The 6,529-nt window shown below is 32.3% G+C and overlaps 1 long non-coding RNA gene across 1 annotated transcript; it reads right to left on the minus strand.

Moving 5' to 3' along the window:
* Positions 1–3,351: 3,351 nt before the first annotated feature.
* LOC110939476 lies at positions 3,352–5,222 on the minus strand. Its single transcript, XR_002592285.2, has 2 exons — positions 3,997–5,222; positions 3,352–3,605 (listed from the first exon to the last, which is right to left on the minus strand). It is a non-coding gene; the product is annotated as an uncharacterized LOC110939476 (long non-coding RNA).
* Between the last annotated feature and the right edge of the window lie 1,307 nt (positions 5,223–6,529).

Raw genomic sequence — 6,529 nt, forward strand, 5'->3', positions numbered from 1 at the left:
AATGGCGGATCTTGCCCGTTGAACGTGTCAGGGCCGAAAGACACGGGCACTAAAAAAAGCTCGGGCAAGCCCGGGCCAAACATAGTATACATAAAAGATTTCGATCGAAATGCGAAAAATTAGCACTACGGCCGAAAACTTGCCCGGGCCGTGGCCCTGCCACGGGCCTTCTAAGAACCGCCCCTGATCACCAATATGATGAGAATTAACTATGATCATCATGGAAACTCATTTGGATGTTAATCCATGTTGAAATCCTAAGAATGGTGATTTGGACAAATCAATGATTTGTGACTAAATTAAGTTAGTGTAATGATTTAATAAACTAATCAACCAGATTGGTAAACAATTGTTTGGTATGTCCAATGATCCCTTCCTAAATGTATCTGACTTAAAATGCATATGGGATGGCCAAAGCAAATTATGTGATTTCTAAAGTTTTATAAAAAGAATCAACTCGACCCTTGATTATTTGGGCATGGTCCATTTGATTTGTATGTGTAGAGTCCGATAAGAAGCCCAATTAAAGTTGAATTAAGCATGAAATTAGTAAATTTGAGTTGGCTTTATTTAATCAGTCAACTATCCTCAGATTAAAAATTGAGGTATTTAAATATAAGGGTGTTCAACGAATTAAATTTCCAATATTTGAATTATTCGAATTTTAAAAATTGTGCTTATAATGTATGTTTCGCGTAAAACACCACAAAATTAAAAGAACAAATGGTCGATCTTTGACGAGTAGATTTGAATGTTTAATACAATAATACACTCTATACTTATCTTTCTAATTAAAAAACTGGCTTGGGACTTCAGCAAGCTATTAGTTGGATGAACGTGTAAAAATGTTAAGTCTTCCGTTACATGTTAAGACCACACGGTGTGGGCGTGGAAACACGGCGTTGTTGTCAGTCCACACCTACAAAACCACCCCATGCCCCGCGTTGTGTTTGGGGCTTGAGGATTTCCACCGGCGTGGGGGCAAATTGGGTGAGGTGGAGGCCCTTGATTGGTGGGTGTAGTTTAGGTTTGTTTTTATTGGTTCATGTTTATTTTCTTTTTAAATTTTTTAATTCTCTTCCACGCCACTTTCCCACCCCGTGTTTTTTTCTCCATGCCACCATGCTAACGTGGTTGCCACATGTCGCTCCACGTCATTCTTTTAAGCCCCTCCACATCGTATAGTTTAAGAGTGGAGAATTTTGGAACCATTTTATTTTGGAATATGGCAAATCAAATAATAGCAACATCAAAGGTTTGCAAAATACGAGTGCTATATGTAGATACAAGTATGAGGAAACCCTCAAATTCGAGTTCATTTATTTCAAAGTTTTAGTGCAAACTCACTTTATGGAAAGTAAATCTTCTATCGTTTGGTAGGAAATTTTCTCATATTCAACGTCGTGTTAACAAACCTCTCGATTTATATATTTTCTCTCTACAAAGGTCCTCCAAAATGATCTTGGTCCTATAATGTATTAGAATGCTTTTTTTTTTTTTCCTCAGGAAGCACTTTATGGAAAGCAAATCTTCTATCGTTTGGTAGGATAATTTATCATATTTAGTGTCGTGTTAACAAACCTCTCGCTTTATGTATTTTCTCTATACAAAGCTCCTCCAAATGATCTTGGCCCTAGAATGTATTAGAATGATTTTGTTTTCTCGGGGGATGATATCGAAGACATAAAATCCCATGTAATATAATTGTTCCCATGAAACAAGGTATTGTTGGAACTAGATCTCTCAATTATAATTTGAGACTTTTAACCAAATGGTGGTGGAGATGACAAACCAATTATATAATGTGTCATCGAAATGTTGATTGGAACCATCAAAATGACACTTGGGCAGTAATCATATAATTGTATGCCCCACGAAAACCACTTCAGTTTCTATCAACAAAGGTTAGAATGATGTCATGTTGTTTACACAGCTGCATCATCAAGTAATATATATCACTACATTTCCATTTTTATTTAATTGAAAATAAAAGATAGAGATTGAAAATTTAAAATCTAAAACGTTGGAGTTTGAAACAAACAGCTATCACCATCATTTAGTACTAAGGGTCAATAATTTTGGAACAAAAGAACACCACAACCACATGTTCTTCCATCCAATAAAATTTAGTAGATTTGTCTGCAACATTCATCATAAGATTACAATATTTCTCATGAATTTTCTCTATCAGTTCACAGAACAGAAATTAATTAAAGCCAACCAGTTGTCGAATTAAAGATGTGTTTTACTTGATCAATAATGGATACATAATATTCTTCAATCATGCATATGAATCAGGCAAAGAACTAATTAAGCATATGTGATGCATACTAAAAGGGATCTAACAGTTTTATCTAAGGACAACTAACATTTGAAGTTTATTTATCTTTTGGAGATACACGCCCCGCTTGCGGTATGCACATATAATGTAAATATGTGTGGGTGCTCAGGGGCAAAAGTGAAAGTGCACTACTTTTAACGTTATTTACTAATTTCGTGAAAATAAGATTAAAAGAAGGGATGGTTAATCATGCATCATGTGGTGGCGTTGATAGCCAAAAGACAAGGGAGTACATGCACTAATCGGCCTTTGTCTTAATTGTTGAGTGTTATGTGCCTTATGTCCAAGGCCTGATGCAAAACTACTATTGAGCCGGGAGTCTCAACGGAAGCAGCCTCTCTATTCCTATGGGGTAGAGGTAAGGTTGTCTACATCTTACTCTCCTGAGACGCTACGTTAGTTTTGCTATTGGTGAGATTTACTGAGTATGATGATGATGATTATCTTTTGGAGATCAAAACAACACATATATAGTAAAATTTCACCAATAACAAAGTTGTTGGTAAGCTATTGGTAGAGTGTCAAAAGGGGTGGATGCAAGCAAACTATACCTCTATCCCAGATGATAGAGAGCCTTTTCCCACGGCTTTTGGACAGCGAAAATAGTAACGTTATTAAACAAGAACTAGCAAGGAGTTAGAAGTACAAGAAATAACCACAACTCCACACCGATTACAAAATATCCGAAGTCTACTTTGACGAAAATCCATTACTAAGGCTTCATTTAAGTTTATGATTGTTATGAAACAATAATCAAATCTTATTAAATATAACTCGCTTCTAAGAATATATGTATGTATCATGTATACATAGGTACACCATATATATACATACACATTAGTATGGAGGTATGTATGTGTCGTGTATAAAGCAAATCAGGTAGTTTAATTTATGTATACCCCAGTCAAGAAGAAAAAACAAGATTCCAAGATATAAATAACACTTACCAAAGATTGGCGAGTTGTTGATCCATGCTAGATGTAGTTCTTGTGTTTAAGGAAGAGATTACATTGATCCGTACAGAATATCTTATAACTTAAGAAAACAGAAAGCAGTATATATATTGACTCATACATGTTAACAAATACTCAAAGAAAACTTTATTAAGACACACCCTGATAAGATATACTGTTGCATAAACATTCTTTTAGCAGATCTTGTAATTGGATACATGGTGCTGTTATGTTTGTGACACCACAGACAAACTCCACATCGTTATATTCTGTCCACATGATCAAATATCCATGATCCTAGGATGAATGACCTTGTACCAAAAAACAAATCCGTTAAACAGATGATATACTGGCCATACAAGAGAAGTTTCCATTCAAAATAACAAAAACTATATCCGTATACAGCAAAACCTTTATAAATTAGTAATTTTGGGACCGGGATATTTTATTAATTTAGCGATATATTATTATGTCGATAAATTAATAAATTATTAATTTAAAGAGTTGGCTTATATTCATGAGCAACTCTCAAATTAATGTATCGACCTTCAAAATTTCCATTTTCGTTCACTTTACCTATTTTAATAAAACAGAAACTAGAACTTTCAAATTTCCCATGTACATTCACACATTAATGAACTTGTCAAGTTCAATGTACATAGATCTAGATTGATCACTATAAAATGTCTAATGATAAAGTACCTTTGGAACCGGTCACTCGGAAAGAAGTCTTGCAATCGGCAACAACTCTTCACTACTTTTTGTTGCAATACGAGAATACAGTGCTTCAAATCTTAAGTGCAATAGGGAGATTTAAAGATGAATTCTGTATAGATTTGAAGTTCATAAAAAAAGAAGTGACTATAGATTCATTTTTACTAGACAATCCTAGAATTTTGAAATATTTTAGTAATTATTAATTTATAGTTTCGTTGGAACCAATATATTTATATTTGGATTTCAAAAAATTATTATCTTATATCGATTGGGGTCCAATTTTGTACTGCTCCCAAGTTGAGGCTGAACAAATTATTAATTTTATCGAGGTTATTAATTTATCGGATATTAAATTATAGAGGTTTTACTACTGTAGATAAATAATATTGGTGAAATGAGTGACCAAATTTTACAATCTTAAAGCTGTCTATAGCCTAAGATAGTTGACCTTCTGGGAAGTTTACATGGACAACCAAAAAACATATCCGTTAAACAAATGATATATTGGTCATACAAGAGAGGTTTCCATTCAAAATAACAAAAACTATATCCGTATAGATAAATAATATTGGTGATACAATACAATCTTAAAGCTAGAAACGAGAAACTAAACGTCTATAGCCTAAGGTAATTGACCTTCTAGGAAGTTTCCCTAGACAACCAAAAAAAAATTGTTATAAACAGATGATATTAGTCATACAAGAGAAGTTTCCATTCAAAATAACAAAAAAAAAAAAATATCGATACAGATAATATTAGTGATACGAGATACCAGATGTTACAATCTTATGCTAGAAACAATATATTCACCGTCTATAGCCTAAGATCTGCTATACTTTTGTTCATGTATCAACTTCACAAGGAATGTTCAAAACACCAATGAATATGAACAGATAGATCAACCACATAAACTAGCAATAAAAACAATAATAAAGATTACCTTTGTTTGTATGAGATCCAACAAAATCGTATTTGATGCGTTGATTTTTAAAGTGGTCAATTGATTTCCGATGCAGCATCATCAAGATTCTCATAACCCAGAAACTATAGAGTTGAACGGTATGTGAATCTTGAAGATGCCGCACCAGTAAGCAATGACAGTAGATGGTAAGATCGAAACGAAGTATTGCTGAGTTGTCATCTCATGATTGGGTTAGGGATAGAAAAACCCTAGTTTTGTGAAAGGTGAGAAGCGTAGGTTTTTTCAGGGGTTGAGGTGTGAGTAGGAGGGATGAAGGGTTACGGTTGGGTGGAGAAATTATATAGCGAAAAAGTGTTGGACGGTGGGGCCCATTTGCAGCGGAATTCAATTTTTATGTTTTCATAAGATTCTTTTTCAATTCAAGGACTTCATTTTCTCATAAATTATAGAATTTAAAATTATATACTTCAAATAAGAAACCACCTTGATGTCACCTTTGGATCATAGGAGGGTTGAGAGGTGTGTTAACTTGTTAGCTTTTTAAATAAAAAAGTTGAGTTTTTTTAAATAAATATAAGTTGAACCACTAAGTTATGATCAACAGAGTCTATAATTTTGTGATGAACCCTCGACTAATAACTTTTGATTCCGTCACTCTCTACTTATTTAGTGGTGTTGGATGTTTAACTCCACCAAAGTAATACATGTTCAAGTCCCACAAACACAAAGTAAAAGATAGATGAATTTTAGAAGTAAATTTAAGAGTTAATAATAAAAAATATATAAATAAGAAAAACAATTGCAACAAGACATGTGTCACAACATTTGCCATATAAGTAAAAGATAAAGTAAAACAATCAATATGTGTGACATGTGGGATTATTTGTTTTATTTATTTATTTATTATTAGTTTAAAAACTCGTATATTATATGATTTAAATAAATGATATATTTAATAATTAATAATGAAAATTTAGAAATTGTAAAACAAAATTTTAAGATAAGATACGATTAAGATTACTTATAAGTGTGTCTAGTGACATATAGGGATGGTAATGGGCTGGATTTGGGTCAGGTATAGGTAATTTTATACTTATTTCTGATTGTAAAATCATATCTCATACACGGTCCAATACCCATCGGGTATCGGTTATACCCATTAATTTGTTAAAAGATACTGATTGGGATTTCCAAATACATTTCTTTTTTAATGTTATAATTATTGTATAATTTTATTTATATAAAAACTTATAAATTAAAATATACATTACATACATATAAGTTTATTATTTATAATCAATAATATTATAGTTTTTATATAGTTTTATTCATATACTACATAACACACAAAATATAAATGATATTATTATATACATATTCCATTTTTACTTAATGAACCTACTAAAATATGTCACTAATAGATATGCGTTAAGGAAACTAAAAGTATAAATAAAGAATTCCGTGTATATAGTTTGGGTAAACGGATATGTGGTTTTAGGTATTTGGTTTAGGTATCAACCAAGCTCGACTAGTACTTATTTTGTCTTTTTATATGTTTTTTCTTTTTAAAGAATGGATTTTAGGGTTTTTCATTTT

This window comes from Helianthus annuus, chromosome 7, assembly GCF_002127325.2.
Source record: "Helianthus annuus cultivar XRQ/B chromosome 7, HanXRQr2.0-SUNRISE, whole genome shotgun sequence".
NCBI classification, from domain to species: domain Eukaryota; kingdom Viridiplantae; phylum Streptophyta; class Magnoliopsida; order Asterales; family Asteraceae; genus Helianthus; species Helianthus annuus.